General features: G+C 47.0%; 1 protein-coding gene across 2 annotated transcripts in view; it reads right to left on the bottom strand.

Moving 5' to 3' along the window:
• Positions 1-17805, bottom strand: part of OBSCN (obscurin, cytoskeletal calmodulin and titin-interacting RhoGEF) — a 1961032-nt gene that overhangs the window by 1527180 nt on the left and 416047 nt on the right. The gene's annotated exons all lie outside the window — the stretch shown is intronic.

Below are 17805 nucleotides of genomic sequence, written 5' to 3'. Positions count from 1 at the left end.
CATCTCCCTACAGGGAATGGACTTTATAGTGGAACACAGACCTGGGACTGCCCATGCCAATGCAGATGGCCTTTCCAGGTTCTTCCACTTAGAAAATGAAGACTCTCTTGGGAAAGGTTAGTCTCATCCTCTTTCGTTTGGGGGGGGTTGTGTAAGGAAATGCCTCCTTGGCATGGTTGCCCCCTGACTTTTTGCCTTTGCTGATGCTATGTTTACAATTGAAAGTGTGCTGAGGCCTGCTAACCAGGCCCCAGCACCAGTGTTCTTTCCCTAACCTGTACTTTTGTATCCACAATTGGCAGACCCTGGCATCCAGATAAGTCCCTTGTAACTGGTACTTCTAGTACCAAGGGCCCTGATGCCAAGGAAGGTCTCTAAGGGCTGCAGCATGTCTTATGCCACCCTGGAGACCTCTCACTCAGCACAGACACCCTGCTTGCCAGCTTGTGTGTGCTAGTGAGGACAAAACGAGTAAGTCGACATGGCACTCCCCTCAGGGTGCCATGCCAGCCTCTCACTGCCTATGCAGTATAGGTAAGACACCCCTCTAGCAGGCCTTACAGCCCTAAGGCAGGGTGCACTATACCATAGGTGAGGGTACCAGTGCATGAGCATGGTACCCCTACAGTGTCTAAACAAAACCTTAGACATTGTAAGTGCAGGGTAGCCATAAGAGTATATGGTCTGGGAGTTTGTCAAACACGAACTCCACAGCACCATAATGGCTACACTGAAAACTGGGAAGTTTGGTATCAAACTTCTCAGCACAATAAATGCACACTGATGCCAGTGTACATTTTATTGTCAAATACACCCCAGAGGGCACCTTAGAGGTGCCCCCTGAAACTTAACCGACTATCTGTGTAGGCTGACTAGTTTTAGCAGCCTGCCACAAACCGAGACATGTTGCTGGCCCCATGGGGAGAGTGCCTTTGTCACTCTGAGGCCAGTAACAAAGCCTGCACTGGGTGGAGATGCTAACACCTCCCCCAGGCAGGAATTGTCACACCTGGCGGTGAGCCTCAAAGGCTCACCTCCTTTGTGCCAACCCAGCAGGACACTCCAGCTAGTGGAGTTGCCCGCCCCCCTCCGGCCAGGCCCCACTTTTGGCGGCAAGGCCGGAGAAAATAATGAGAAAAACAAGGAGGAGTCACTGGCCAGTCAGGACAGCCCCTAAGGTGTCCTGAGCTGAAGTGACTCTAACTTTTAGAAATCCTCCATCTTGCAGATGGAGGATTCCCCCAATAGGGTTAGGATCGTGACCCCCTCCCCTTGGGAGGAGGCACAAAGAGGGTGTACCCACCCTCAGGGCTAGTAGCCATTGGCTACTAACCCCCCAGACCTAAACACGCCCTTAAATTTAGTATTTAAGGGCTACCCTGAACCCTAGAAAATTAGATTCCTGCAACTACAAGAAGAAGGACTGCCCAGCTGAAAACCCCTGCAGCGCAAGACCAGAAGACGACAACTGCCTTGGCTCCAGAAACTCACCGGCCTGTCTCCTGCCTTCCAAAGATCCTGCTCCAGCGACGCCTTCCAAAGGGACCAGCGACCTCGACATCCTCTGAGGACTGCCCCTGCTTCGAAAAGACAAGAAACTCCCGAGGACAGCGGACCTGCTCCAAGAAAAGCTGCAACTTTGTTTCCAGCAGCTTTAAAGAACCCTGCAAGCTCCCCGCAAGAAGCGTGAGACTTGCAACACTGCACCCGGCGACCCCGACTCGGCTGGTGGCGATCCAACACCTCAGGAGGGACCCCAGGACTACTCTGATACTGTGAGTACCAAAACCTGTCCCCCCTGAGCCCCCACAGCGCCGCCTGCAGAGGGAATCCCGAGGCTTCCCCTGACCGCGACTCTTTGAACCTAAAGTCCCGACGCCTGGGAGAGACCCTGCACCCGCAGCCCCCAGGACCTGAAGGACCGGACTTTCACTGGAGAAGTGACCCCCAGGAGTCCCTCTCCCTTGCCCAAGTGGAGGTTTCCCCGAGGAATCCCCCCCTTGCCTGCCTGCAGCGCTGAAGAGATCCCGAGATCTCTCATAGACTAACATTGCGAACCCGACGCTTGTTTCTACACTGCACCCGGCCGCCCCCGCGCCGCTGAGGGTGAAATTTCTGTGTGGACTTGTGTCCCCCCCGATGCCCTACAAAACCCCCCTGGTCTGCCCTCCGAAGACGCGGGTACTTACCTGCAAGCAGACCGGAACCGGGGCACCCCCTTCTCTCCATTCTAGCCTATGCGTTTTGGGCACCACTTTGAACTCTGCACCTGACCGGCCCTGAGCTGCTGGTGTGGTGACTTTGGGGTTGCTCTGAACCCCCAACGGTGGGCTACCTTGGACCAAGAACTAAGCCCTGTAAGTGTCTTACTTACCTGGTTAACCTAACAAATACTTACCTCCCCTAGGAACTGTGAAAATTGCACTAAGTGTCCACTTTTAAAACAGCTATTTGTGAATAACTTGAAAAGTATACATGCAATTTTGATGATTTGAAGTTCCTAAAGTACTTACCTGCAATACCTTTCGAATGGGATATTACATGTAAAATTTGAACCTGTGGTTCTTAAAATAAACTAAGAAAAGATATTTTTCTATACAAAAACCTATTGGCTGGATTTGTCTCTGAGTGTGTGTACCTCATTTATTGTCTATGTGTATGTACAACAAATGCTTAACACTACTCCTTGGATAAGCCTACTGCTCGACCACACTACCACAAAACAGAGCATTAGTATTATCTCTTTTTGCCACTATCTTACCTCTAAGGGGAACCCTTGGACTCTGTGCATGCTATTCCTTACTTTGAAATAGCACATACAGAGCCAACTTCCTACACAAGTTAAGAATTGGATTTGACAAGAATGCATGGGTTCAAACGGTGGACCAATGAGTCGTGTAAGTACAATATTAAGAGTCCACAAGGGTACTGGTGGGGTTCTTGGAGGTATGATCCTTTTTAGTCCTTCCATAAAGGCTTTAATAACTGGGATTCTAAAAAGTGACTTTGTATGTTTAATCTGCAGGTAAGCAGAGATTGCAGTGAGATGAATTTTGATGGAAGAAAAAGCAAGATTAACTTTTTGTAAGTGTAGTAAGTAACTCACAATGTTTTGTATGGAGGCCTCTAACGGCGTGATTTGATTTGCTTGGCAGTAGAAAACAAACCTTTTCCATTTATTAGCATAACAATGCCTTGTTGTCGGTTTTCTTGCCCATTTAATGACTTCCATACACTCATTTGAAAGGTTTAGATAGCCAAATTCTAAGACTTCAGGAGCCAGGTTGCTAGGTTGAGCAATGCTGGATTGGGGTGTCTGATCTGTTGTTTGTGTTGTGTTAACAGATCTGGTCTGTTTGGGAGTTTGATGTGAGGTACTACTGAGAAGTCCAGCAGTGTGGTGTACCACGGTTGGCGAGCCCACGTTGGCGCTATGAGTATTAGTTTGAGTTTGTTTTGACTCAGTTTGTTGACTAGGAAAGGAATGAGCGGGAGAGAGGGAAAAGCGTAAGCAAATATCCCTAACCAACTGATCCATAGAGCATTGCCCTTGGACTGAGGGTGTGGGAACCTGGATGCGAAGTTTTGGCATTTTGCGTTTTTTGTTGTTGTTGCAAACAGATCTATGTCTGGTGTCCCCCAGCGGTAGAAGTAATCTTGTAGAATCTGGGGATGTGTCTCCCACTCGTGAGTTTGCTGGTGATCTCGACTGAGATTGTCGGCTAACTGATTGTGAATGCCTGGTATATATTGTGCTTTCAGGCGAATGTTGTTGTGAATTGCCCAATGCCAAATTGTTTGTGCTAGGAGACACAGCTGTGACGAGTGTGTCCCCCCTTGTTTGTTTAAATAGCACATTGTTGTGATATTGTCTGTTTTGACAAGAAGGTGTTTGTGGACTAGAAGGGGTTCAAAGGCTTTTAGTGCTAGAAAGACTGCTAGTAGTTCTAAGAGATTTATGTGAAGTTGTTTTTGTTGACTGTCCCATTGACCTTGTAGACTGTGATTGTTGAGGTGTGCTCCCCACCCAATCATGGAAGCATCTGTTGTGATAATGGAGTGAGGCACTGGCTCTTGAAATGGTCGCCCTTTGTTTAAATTTACAGGGTTCCACCACTGAAGCGAAGAGTGTGTTTGGCGGTCTATCAACACTAGATCTTGTATTTGACCCTGTGTCTGCGTCCATTGTTTTGCTAGGCACTGTTGTAAGGGCCGCATGTGTAGCCGTGCGTTTGGGACAATAGTGATGCATGAGGACATCATGCCTAGTAGTTTCATTACAAACCTGACCGTGTATTGTTGGTTTGGTTGCATGCTTGACCTTATATTTTGAACAATTTAACTCTTTGTGGACTTGGAATGGCAATTGCTTTTTGCGTGTTGAGTGTGGCTCCCAAGTATTGTTGTATTTGGGATGGTTGCAAGTGAGATTGTTGGTAATTTATAGAAAACCCTAGTTTGTGTAGAGTATCTATTACATACTGTGTGTGACTTTGACACCGGTGTTGAGTGTTGGCCTTTATTAGCCAATCGTCTAGATACGGGAATACATGCATGTAAGGAAATGCCTCCTTGGCATGGTTGCCCCCTGACTTTTTGCCTTTGCTGATGCTATGTTTACAATTGAAAGTGTGCTGAGGCCTGCTAACCAGGCCCCAGCACCAGTGTTCTTTCCCTAACCTGTACTTTTGTATCCACAATTGGCAGACCCTGGCATCCAGATAAGTCCCTTGTAACTGGTACTTCTAGTACCCAGGGCCCTGATGCCAAGGAAGGTCTCTAAGGGCTGCAGCATGTCTTATGCCACCCTGGAGACCTCTCACTCAGCACAGACACACTGCTTGCCAGCTTGTGTGTGCTAGTGAGGACAAAACGAGTAAGTCGACATGGCACTCCCCTCAGGGTGCCATGCCAGCCTCTCACTGCCTATGCAGTATAGGTAAGACACCCCTCTAGCAGGCCTTACAGCCCTAAGGCAGGGTGCACTATACCATAGGTTAGGGTACCAGTGCATGAGCATGGTACCCCTACAGTGTCTAAACAAAACCTTAGACATTGTAAGTGCAGGGTAGCCATAAGAGTATATGGTCTGGGAGTCTGTCAAACACGAACTCCACAGCACCATAATGGCTACACTGAAAACTGGGAAGTTTGGTATCAAACTTCTCAGCACAATAAATGCATACTGATGCCAGTGTACATTTTATTACAAAATACACCACAGAGGGCACCTTAGAGGTGCCCCCTGAAACTTAACCGACTGTCTGTGTAGGCTGACTAGTTCCAGCAGCCTGCCACACCAGAGACATGTTGCTGGCCCCATGGGGAGAGTGCCTTTGTCACTCTGAGGCCAGTAACAAAGCCTGCACTGGGTGGAGATGCTAACACCTCCCCCAGGCAGGAGCTGTGACACCTGGCGGTGAGCCTCAAAGGCTCACCCCTTTGTCACAGCCCAGCAGGGCACTCCAGCTTAGTGGAGTTGCCCGCCCCCTCCGGCCACGGCACCCACTTTTGGCGGCAAGGCTGGAGGGAACAAAGAAAGCAACAAGGAGGAGTCACTGGCCAGTCAGGACAGCCCCTAAGGTGTCCTGAGCTGAAGTGACTCTAACTTTTAGAAATCCTCCATTTTGCAGATGGAGGATTCCCCCAATAGGGTTAGGATTGTGACCCCCTCCCCTTGGGAGGAGGCACAAAGAGGGTGTACCCACCCTCAGGGCTAGTAGCCATTGGCTACTAACCCCCCAGACCTAAACACGCCCTTAAATTTAGTATTTAAGGGCTACCCTGAACCCTAGAAAATTAGATTCCTGCAACTGCAAGAAGAAGGACTGCCTAGCTGAAAACCCCTGCAGAGGAAGACCAGAAGACAACAACTGCTTTGGCTCCAGAAACTCACCGGCCTGTCTCCTGCCTTCCAAAGATCCTGCTCCAGCGACGCCTTCCAAAGGGACCAGCGACCTCGACATCCTCTGAGGACTGCCCCTGCTTCGAAAAGACAAGAAACTCCCGAGGACAGCGGACCTGCTCCAAGAAAGGCTGCAACTTTGTTTCCAGCAGCCTTGAAAGAACCCTGCAAGCTCCCCGCAAGAAGCGTGAGACTTGCAACACTGCACCCGGCGACCCCGACTCGGCTGGTGGAGATCCGACACCTCAGGAGGGACCCCAGGACTACTCTGATACTGTGAGTACCAAAACCTGTCCCCCCTGAGCCCCCACAGCGCCGCCTGCAGAGGGAATCCCGAGGCTTCCCCTGACCGCGACTCTTTGAATCCTAAGTCCCGACGCCTGGGAGAGACCCTGCACCCGCAGCCCCCAAGACCTGACGGACCGGACTTTCACTGGAGAAGTGACCCCCAGGAGTCCCTCTCCCTTGCCCAAGTGGAGGTTTCCCCGAGGAACCCCCCCCTTGCCTGCCTGCAGCGCTGAAGAGATCCCGAGATCTCTCATAGACTAACATTGCGAACCCGACGCTTGTTTCTACACTGCACCCGGCCGCCCCCGTGCTGCTGAGGGTGAAATTTCTGTGTGGGCTTGTGTCCCCCCCGGTGCCCTACAAAACCCCCCTGGTCTGCCCTCCGAAGACGCGGGTACTTACCTGCAAGCAGACCGGAACCGGGGCACCCCCTTCTCTCCATTCTAGCCTATGTGTTTTGGGCACCACTTTGAACTCTGCACCCGACCGGCCCTGAGCTGCTGGTGTGGTGACTTTGGGGTTGCTCTGAACCCCCAACGGTGGGCTACCTTGGACCAAGAACTGAACCCTGTAAGTGTCTTACTTACCTGGTAAAACTAACAAAAACTTACCTCCCCTAGGAACTGTGAAAATTGCACTGTGTCCACTTTTAAAACAGCTATTTGTCAATAACTTGAAAAGTATACATGCAATTTTTATGATTTAAAGTTCCTAAAGTACTTACCTGCAATACCTTTCAAATGAGATATTACATGTAGAATTTGAACCTGTGGTTCTTAAAATAAACTAAGAAAAGATATTTTTCTATACAAAAACCTATTGGCTGGATTTGTCTCTGAGTGTGTGTACCTCATTTATTGTCTATGTGTATGTACAACAAATGCTTAACACTACTCCTTGGATAAGCCTACTGCTCGACCACACTACCACAAAACAGAGCATTAGTATTATCTCTTTTTGCCACTATCTTACCTCTAAGGGGAACCCTTGGACTCTGTGCATGCTATTCCTTACTTTGAAATAGCACATACAGAGCCAACTTCCTACACAAGTTAAGAATTGGATTTGACAAGAATGCATGGGTTCAAACGGTGGACCAATGAGTCGTGTAAGTACAATATTAAGAGTCCACAAGGGTACTGGTGGGGTTCTTGGAGGTATGATCCTTTTTAGTCCTTCCATAAAGGCTTTAATAACTGGGATTCTAAAAAGTGACTTTGTATGTTTAATCTGCAGGTAAGCAGAGATTGCAGTGAGATGAATTTTGATGGAAGAAAAAGCAAGATTAACTTTTTGTAAGTGTAGTAAGTAACTCACAATGTTTTGTATGGAGGCCTCTAACGGCGTGATTTGATTTGCTTGGCAGTAGAAAACAAACCTTTTCCATTTATTAGCATAACAATGCCTTGTTGTCGGTTTTCTTGCCCATTTAATGACTTCCATACACTCATTTGAAAGGTTTAGATAGCCAAATTCTAAGACTTCAGGAGCCAGGTTGCTAGGTTGAGCAATGCTGGATTGGGGTGTCTGATCTGTTGTTTGTGTTGTGTTAACAGATCTGGTCTGTTTGGGAGTTTGATGTGAGGTACTACTGAGAAGTCCAGCAGTGTGGTGTACCACGGTTGGCGAGCCCACGTTGGCGCTATGAGTATTAGTTTGAGTTTGTTTTGACTCAGTTTGTTGACTAGGAAAGGAATGAGCGGGAGAGAGGGAAAAGCGTAAGCAAATATCCCTAACCAACTGATCCATAGAGCATTGCCCTTGGACTGAGGGTGTGGGAACCTGGATGCGAAGTTTTGGCATTTTGCGTTTTTTGTTGTTGTTGCAAACAGATCTATGTCTGGTGTCCCCCAGCGGTAGAAGTAATCTTGTAGAATCTGGGGATGTGTCTCCCACTCGTGAGTTTGCTGGTGATCTCGACTGAGATTGTCGGCTAACTGATTGTGAATGCCTGGTATATATTGTGCTTTCAGGCGAATGTTGTTGTGAATTGCCCAATGCCAAATTGTTTGTGCTAGGAGACACAGCTGTGACGAGTGTGTCCCCCCTTGTTTGTTTAAATAGCACATTGTTGTGATATTGTCTGTTTTGACAAGAAGGTGTTTGTGGACTAGAAGGGGTTCAAAGGCTTTTAGTGCTAGAAAGACTGCTAGTAGTTCTAAGAGATTTATGTGAAGTTGTTTTTGTTGACTGTCCCATTGACCTTGTAGACTGTGATTGTTGAGGTGTGCTCCCCACCCAATCATGGAAGCATCTGTTGTGATAATGGAGTGAGGCACTGGCTCTTGAAATGGTCGCCCTTTGTTTAAATTTACAGGGTTCCACCACTGAAGCGAAGAGTGTGTTTGGCGGTCTATCAACACTAGATCTTGTATTTGACCCTGTGTCTGCGTCCATTGTTTTGCTAGGCACTGTTGTAAGGGCCGCATGTGTAGCCGTGCGTTTGGGACAATAGTGATGCATGAGGACATCATGCCTAGTAGTTTCATTACAAACCTGACCGTGTATTGTTGGTTTGGTTGCATGCTTGACCTTATATTTTGAACAATTTAACTCTTTGTGGACTTGGAATGGCAATTGCTTTTTGCGTGTTGAGTGTGGCTCCCAAGTATTGTTGTATTTGGGATGGTTGCAAGTGAGATTGTTGGTAATTTATAGAAAACCCTAGTTTGTGTAGAGTATCTATTACATACTGTGTGTGACTTTGACACCGGTGTTGAGTGTTGGCCTTTATTAGCCAATCGTCTAGATACGGGAATACATGCATGTAAGGAAATGCCTCCTTGGCATGGTAGCCCCCTGACTTTTTGCCTTTGCTGATGCTATGTTTACAATTGAAAGTGTGCTGAGGCCTGCTAACCAGGCCCCAGCACCAGTGTTCTTTCCCTAACCTGTACTTTTGTATCCACAATTGGCAGACCCTGGCATCCAGATAAGTCCCTTGTAACTGGTACTTCTAGTACCCAGGGCCCTGATGCCAAGGAAGGTCTCTAAGGGCTGCAGCATGTCTTATGCCACCCTGGAGACCTCTCACTCAGCACAGACACACTGCTTGCCAGCTTGTGTGTGCTAGTGAGGACAAAACGAGTAAGTCGACATGGCACTCCCCTCAGGGTGCCATGCCAGCCTCTCACTGCCTATGCAGTATAGGTAAGACACCCCTCTAGCAGGCCTTACAGCCCTAAGGCAGGGTGCACTATACCATAGGTTAGGGTACCAGTGCATGAGCATGGTACCCCTACAGTGTCTAAACAAAACCTTAGACATTGTAAGTGCAGGGTAGCCATAAGAGTATATGGTCTGGGAGTCTGTCAAACACGAACTCCACAGCACCATAATGGCTACACTGAAAACTGGGAAGTTTGGTATCAAACTTCTCAGCACAATAAATGCATACTGATGCCAGTGTACATTTTATTACAAAATACACCACAGAGGGCACCTTAGAGGTGCCCCCTGAAACTTAACCGACTGTCTGTGTAGGCTGACTAGTTCCAGCAGCCTGCCACACCAGAGACATGTTGCTGGCCCCATGGGGAGAGTGCCTTTGTCACTCTGAGGCCAGTAACAAAGCCTGCACTGGGTGGAGATGCTAACACCTCCCCCAGGCAGGAGCTGTGACACCTGGCGGTGAGCCTCAAAGGCTCACCCCTTTGTCACAGCCCAGCAGGGCACTCCAGCTTAGTGGAGTTGCCCGCCCCCTCCGGCCACGGCACCCACTTTTGGCGGCAAGGCTGGAGGGAACAAAGAAAGCAACAAGGAGGAGTCACTGGCCAGTCAGGACAGCCCCTAAGGTGTCCTGAGCTGAAGTGACTCTAACTTTTAGAAATCCTCCATTTTGCAGATGGAGGATTCCCCCAATAGGGTTAGGATTGTGACCCCCTCCCCTTGGGAGGAGGCACAAAGAGGGTGTACCCACCCTCAGGGCTAGTAGCCATTGGCTACTAACCCCCCAGACCTAAACACGCCCTTAAATTTAGTATTTAAGGGCTACCCTGAACCCTAGAAAATTAGATTCCTGCAACTGCAAGAAGAAGGACTGCCTAGCTGAAAACCCCTGCAGAGGAAGACCAGAAGACAACAACTGCTTTGGCTCCAGAAACTCACCGGCCTGTCTCCTGCCTTCCAAAGATCCTGCTCCAGCGACGCCTTCCAAAGGGACCAGCGACCTCGACATCCTCTGAGGACTGCCCCTGCTTCGAAAAGACAAGAAACTCCCGAGGACAGCGGACCTGCTCCAAGAAAGGCTGCAACTTTGTTTCCAGCAGCCTTGAAAGAACCCTGCAAGCTCCCCGCAAGAAGCGTGAGACTTGCAACACTGCACCCGGCGACCCCGACTCGGCTGGTGGAGATCCGACACCTCAGGAGGGACCCCAGGACTACTCTGATACTGTGAGTACCAAAACCTGTCCCCCCTGAGCCCCCACAGCGCCGCCTGCAGAGGGAATCCCGAGGCTTCCCCTGACCGCGACTCTTTGAATCCTAAGTCCCGACGCCTGGGAGAGACCCTGCACCCGCAGCCCCCAAGACCTGACGGACCGGACTTTCACTGGAGAAGTGACCCCCAGGAGTCCCTCTCCCTTGCCCAAGTGGAGGTTTCCCCGAGGAACCCCCCCCTTGCCTGCCTGCAGCGCTGAAGAGATCCCGAGATCTCTCATAGACTAACATTGCGAACCCGACGCTTGTTTCTACACTGCACCCGGCCGCCCCCGTGCTGCTGAGGGTGAAATTTCTGTGTGGGCTTGTGTCCCCCCCGGTGCCCTACAAAACCCCCCTGGTCTGCCCTCCGAAGACGCGGGTACTTACCTGCAAGCAGACCGGAACCGGGGCACCCCCTTCTCTCCATTCTAGCCTATGTGTTTTGGGCACCACTTTGAACTCTGCACCCGACCGGCCCTGAGCTGCTGGTGTGGTGACTTTGGGGTTGCTCTGAACCCCCAACGGTGGGCTACCTTGGACCAAGAACTGAACCCTGTAAGTGTCTTACTTACCTGGTAAAACTAACAAAAACTTACCTCCCCTAGGAACTGTGAAAATTGCACTGTGTCCACTTTTAAAACAGCTATTTGTCAATAACTTGAAAAGTATACATGCAATTTTTATGATTTAAAGTTCCTAAAGTACTTACCTGCAATACCTTTCAAATGAGATATTACATGTAGAATTTGAACCTGTGGTTCTTAAAATAAACTAAGAAAAGATATTTTTCTATACAAAAACCTATTGGCTGGATTTGTCTCTGAGTGTGTGTACCTCATTTATTGTCTATGTGTATGTACAACAAATGCTTAACACTACTCCTTGGATAAGCCTACTGCTCGACCACACTACCACAAAATAGAGCATTAGTATTATCTATTTTTACCACTATTTTACCTCTAAGGGGAACCCTTGGACTCTGTGCATGCTATTCCTTACTTTGAAATAGCACATACAGAGCCAACTTCCTACAATGCATGTGATGTCTCCTTATATGAGCTGCTACTACAGCTAGGCATTTTGTGAATACTCTGGGTGCTGTTGTTATCCTGAAGGGTAATACTTTGAATTGGTAATGGTTGCCCTGTATTACAAATCTGAGGTACTTCCTGTGAGATGGATGAATGGGTATGTGAAATTACGCATCCTTTAGATCCAGTGTTGCCATGTATACTCCCTGTTTTAGTAAGGGAACTACGTCCTGTAGTGAGACCATGTGGAAATGATCTGATTTGATGAAGAGATTTAACGTTTTGAGATCTAGAATTGGCCTTAACGTTTTGTCTTTTTTGGGAATAAGGAAATATAGGGAGTAAATCTCTGTTCCTTTTTGATGATGGGGTACTAGTTCTATGCCTTGTTTTGCTGGTAGTGCTTGCACCTCTATTTGTAGTAGGTCTAGATGTTGTGTCAACAGTTTGTGCGTGCTTGGGGGAACATCTGGAGGGATTTGTGTGAACTCTATGCAGTAACCATGTTGGATAATTGATAGAACCCATGTGTCCGTGGTAATGTCTGACCAATTGTTGTGGTATTTTGTTAATCTCCCCCCCACTGGTGATGTGTGTTGGGGGAGTGTGACATTGAAGTCACTGTTTGTTACTGGGGGTCTGCTTGGCAGTCTGAAATTTTCCCCTTGCTCTTGGGTACTGTCCCCTGTAGGAACCACGAAACCCCCCTCTCTGGTACTGAGACTGTTAAGTGGGTTTTGTTTGGGAGGTGGATGGCTCTGAGGGTTGGTGTCTAAACCCTCCCCTAAACTGTGGCTTCCTAAATGTTCCCCTATACTGGGAAGAATAGAGTGTGCCCATGGCTTTGGCCGTGTCTGTGTCCTTCTTCATTTTCTCTATTGCGGTGTCCACCTCCGGCCCAAATAGTTGGTGTTGGCTGAACAGCATATTTAATACCGCCTGCTGTATTTCTGGCTTAAAACCAGAACTTCGTAGCCATGCATGCCTCCTGATGGTAACTGCTGTATTCACAGTCCGTGCAGCTGTATCAGCAGAGTCCAGTGCAGAGCGGATCTGGTTGTTGGAGATGGCCTGTCCCTCCTCCACCACCTGTTGAGCACGCTTCTGATGCTCCTTTGGTAAATGTTGGATAATATCCTTCATCTCGTCCCAATGTGCTCTGTCGTAATGGGCGAGGAGGGCTTGTGAATTGGCGATACGCCACTGGTTGGCCGCTTGTGATGCCACTCTTTTTCCCGCCGCATCGAACTTATGGCTTTCTTAATCAGGGGGTGGCGCATCCCCTGATGATTGAGAATTTGCCCGCTTTCTTGCGGCCTCCACTACAACTGAGGCTGGAGGGAGCTGTTGTGTAATAAACACAGGGTCTGACGGGGGAGGTTTGTATTTTTTCTCGACCCTTGGTGTAATGGCCCTTCCTTTCACCGGTTCCTGAAAGACCTGTTGGGCATGCTTAAGCATGCCCGGTAACATTGGCAGGCTTTGATGCGAAGCATGCGTGGATGCCAGTGTGTTAAAAAGAAAGTCATCCTCCACTGGTTCTGAGTGCATAGTGACATTATGAAATGTTGCTGCTCTGGCCAGTACTTGTGTGTAAGATGTTCTATCTTCTGGAGGTGAAGGCTTTGAAGGGTAACACTCAGGACTGTTGTCCGAAACTGGTGGGTCGCATAGATCCCAGGGGTCTGCATCATCCTGCGTCATCCCAGTATGTGTGGGTGACTGTGCCTTTAGCCGTGCACAGCTGGGGTTGGCCACAGGGCCTGTCTCTGTGAGTGGGTGCATGAGTGTCTGAGTGGGTCTGAAAATGGGTGTGTGTGTCTATGAGTAAGTCTGAGTGGGTGCATAAGTGTCTGAGTGGGTGTGTGAGTGGTCTCATGAGTCTGAGTGCAATCATGAGGGAATGAATTAGTGTATGAATTAGACTGTGAATTTTTTTTTCATATCCTCGAATATCCTCAAACATCTTCGAATATTCAAGGATATTCGAGGATATCACGCATGATAAATCAATTTAAATCTATAATTTGACCCTAAAACACCCCTATATCACACCCCTGTGTTCAGGGTACCCCCACGCTGACCCATTATACCACTTATCATTTCTATTTTCGCCCCCCCCGATAACATAAAATGGCAGCAGCAACTTTCTAGTCAGGTTGTGGCCAGCCAATTTCAGTGCTTCTATTTGCACACATTTGCAAATGTTTGTGAATATTTGCGATATATTTGTGGCCAGACATATTCTAATGTATTTTCCCTTCAATATCTCCAGACATACTGGACTGATTTACACACATTTAGGTGAAAGCACAATCTGCATACAGAAAGCTAGCTTTCTGCTAAATTTGGTGTAATTTTGTCTTGCGGTTCGAGCTGTAGTTGTGTCTAAAGGTCCTAAGGGAATTAACATGAGAAATGCAATTTTTTGACCCCCCCCTTTTTCTTGGCCCCCACTTGATGGATCACCCTGAAACTTTCCATGTGCAACAAGAATCACTGGCACACTTTTTTGGGGGAAATTTAGTGAAGATTTCTCAAACGGTGCCAAAGATATAGGCAAGTCAAAAAATGCTTTTTCTATTGAAACATGATCCTAATTATAACTGGCAACCACCAGTAGGTAATATATATGGATTATTTAACAGCGCATACCTTAAATGTTGGGTGTTGCAAAAACATTTCACTTGTAATGCTACTGGGGCTAATCAGTGTGCTGAGTCTATCATAATACTGGGACAGTGTCATGGTTTTTCACCAATCTGTTGTTCATTCCATGAGAGAAGGCCCTTCAAGAAATTATAGTTCACAAGCGGATCTCTAACTTCCTGAGGAAAACATGAAATTAAATTAATCAGAATTCCAGCTTCAACACTTAAGAATGATTCCAGGAGACCTGAGTTTGAATCCTATCTTGCTGACAATCCATGATCAAGGGCAAATCACTTTATCTCCATTTGAGTCCATTCGAGTTTTGGCCCATCGAAAGCAGTAAATATCACAAACCAAGGAGATCGTATAAATCACATGTACAATTTTCACATCACCAGCAGAAGCAGCATCAAATGTCATAAAAACATACCCAAAAAATTATAAACATTAAAAAACATGATCAAAATGCAAAACTGTTTAATATAGTCATATAGTACAGGGGAAGCAGTCCTGCATGGGAGCAAACAGTTCCATAGGACTGCTGCCTACTCTTACAAATCTCATTCTCAAATGGGAAAGTGTTGGCAAAAGCGTCCATTCAGGACCTTTCTAGTTTGCAAACGAGTTACCACTAAGTTTGTATAGTAGAGTATAGTGTTAATGTTTTGCGACTGGAATATGGTTGCAAAACATTACTACGTACCACAGAGAATCGGTGTTTGGAAGGGACACTCTAAACACACCCCTCTCAAATACCAAATAGCTAACTGCCAATTGCGATTCAGTAACAAATTACTGAATCATATTTTGCGTTTTGTATATTTAAATTAGTTGTTTTTTTGTGCTCACAACCATACAGATTCTGTGAACTGGGCCATTTGTGACCTCAAAAAACTTTTGTACATCTGGCCCTAACTCTCTCGCAGACCAGTTCCATACTAAAATGAGAAAGTAAAACTTGTTTGCTTCAACTTATATCCAATCGAAGTATGGCTCTATACCTAAGCAAGACTTAGAAAGAACATAAACCCTACATGACTGGCAGGTTAAGGAGCACAGCATTTTCTCTTTTTAAGATTACACCAGCACTTAACCTTGATGCCATCAGCTGAATACCCTTTACATTAATCAAATGTGGGGTGTCAACAAAATACTCAAAGCTTAGTTGAATTACAGTGTTTCTTATGTAATTTCTTTGGAGGAAAAAATGAGCTTTTGACATCATCACTGTCTACCACAAAATGCACTTCATTAAGGGTTTGTGCAAGTTAGTCCAGACCAAGAGTTAGTCCAGACCAAGAGTCACAGGGAAACAGGAACCCATTTACACTCTCATGCAGTCTCCTCATGACAGCCATACAAAGGGATTCCTGGTGGTAGACACAGAATGTTCTTCAAAAAGCCATTCTTTTAGGTCTGTAATGTCTGAATGTAGCATCATATGCCAGCTCAGTACGTAGCAATAGATACAGCTTTTGCTTTATAGACTTCTAAGGGAGAAGGTACATGCACAACACTTTGCAACAAAGAAATATATACCTCCATTCACTCTGCTGGTCTTACTGAGCAAACATCTCATAAGGGGAGACCAACTCATATTAGAATTGAAGAAAACCCCAAAATAATTTAAGGATTCAATTATTTCCAGTGGTTTGAAAGATATGCTAAATTTGACAATATGGCTCACAATAGCCATAGCCCTGGATTTAAGATTAATAACCAGTTCAAACAACCCCATAAAAGTCACATATCTAAGATTACTAACCAGTCCAAACAACCCCATAAAAGTCACATATTTTGACATTAATCTTTGCAAACCATTCTGGGTCTGCAACTGAAGAACTGCAAAAATTGCATGGAAAAACAGAGCTCAATCCTCTAGACTATGCAGTATAATCCTTCTCAGAAGCTTAACAGTGGGATCAAGAAGGGAAGTACGTAAGTAACAGGAGTGCTCTTTCTGGTAGGTACACTCTATTGAAGCACCTCTAGGTGTCAGTATGAATTTTTAAGCATTGCAACAGCTCTCCCTTACGCTGTACCACAACTATGTCTTGACTTCAGACATGACCTTGGACATGACACCGCTGAGTCACACAATGCAGCACAGTGGCACACAGACATCAGTTCCCCATCCTTTTTTCTATGCCACTGAGCCTGAGATGGCATCTGCTAAAATTATCAAAAGGATGCAGTGCATCAAACTTTGGGACCTTATTACAAACAGTTGCATGATCACTTCTCAGAAAGAGGAGAAAGGTGTAGCGGTAAAGAAACTGCAGCTACAGTATCAATCAGAAAAGTCTGCCATAGCACTCAAGATAGAGTGAGGGCCACAAACCTCTTCTTTCAACAATCTCTGCACCTAGCATCTGGACTAACTAGAAGGGCCTTGGTCTCAGGAAAATTCATTGTGGTAAATCCAAAGTCATCACAGTAGCAGCATGGCCTCTGGCTGGGAAGATGGTACATCTGCCACTTAACTGGTATCAAGAGGCCTCAAGATGGGGTCAACCAGTGTTGTGGCAGGTCTGCCAGTAGTAGACCGAGCTTCTTGGGGCATGCAGTGGCACCAGAGACAGCCAGAGGGGAGTTCTTTCTGAAGGACACCAACATTGCCTGAATGAAGGCCACAATTTGGGATGGGAAGACCAGAAGCACCTCCTCAACCTCCACTGTGGCATCATACCCAAATCCAGTACCAGCACTACTTCCAGTAGGTCTGTCTCTGAGGAGGAGTAGATGCCGGAGTTGCAGGGCAGACCCTCCGACTGAAGATCTACCTCTAGAACAAGATCAAATCAAATAATTTTTTTAGAGCACGCTACACACCCATAGGGTCTCAAGGTGCTGAAGGGTATGTCCTCTGGGTTAAGTCGAAGAGCCAGGTCTTGAGGTCCTTCCTGAAGTGAGGTAGCGATGGTGACTGTCTGAGGTGAAGAGATAAGGTGTTCCAACATCTTGCTGCCAGGTAGGTGAAAGATCTTCCTCCAGCCAAGGACTTATTTATGCAAGGTTCATTTGAGAGCATCTGCTGGGATGAGCGGAGAGGTCTGGAAGGGCAGTACCAGGTGATGTGGTGGTTGAGGTAGCTGGGGCTCTGTAGGCGTGTACGAGGAGTTTGAAGTTGATCCTCTTCTCAATGGTGAGCCAGTGGAGGTCTTTTATGTGTTCTGAAATGTGTTCTCAGCGCGGGATGTTCAGGACGTGTCTGGCGGCGGCGTTCTGAATTTGTTGCAGCTAGCACAGGTTCTTCCTGGAGGTTCCGACATAGACGGCATTGCCGTAGTCAAGATCAACAAAGAATCTGAAGCTACTACCTTCAGAACTCTATCCTAATGCACCACAAATGTTTCTAAGTCATTTAGGAGTAAACAATTATTTTTTCGATAAGGCATGACTAAGGGATGATTTGATAAATAATGTGTGTAGACGATTGCTACAGATGGCGATGTGGTCACCTGGCTAAATTGTCAGCCTTGAATAAAGGAAAACTATGTCCTAATTCTC

This window comes from Pleurodeles waltl, chromosome 10 (assembly GCF_031143425.1).
Source record: "Pleurodeles waltl isolate 20211129_DDA chromosome 10, aPleWal1.hap1.20221129, whole genome shotgun sequence".
NCBI lineage: Eukaryota > Metazoa > Chordata > Amphibia > Caudata > Salamandridae > Pleurodeles > Pleurodeles waltl.
The sequence above is the reverse complement of the archived record's forward strand: the minus strand, read 5'-3'. Positions and strand labels throughout refer to the sequence as shown.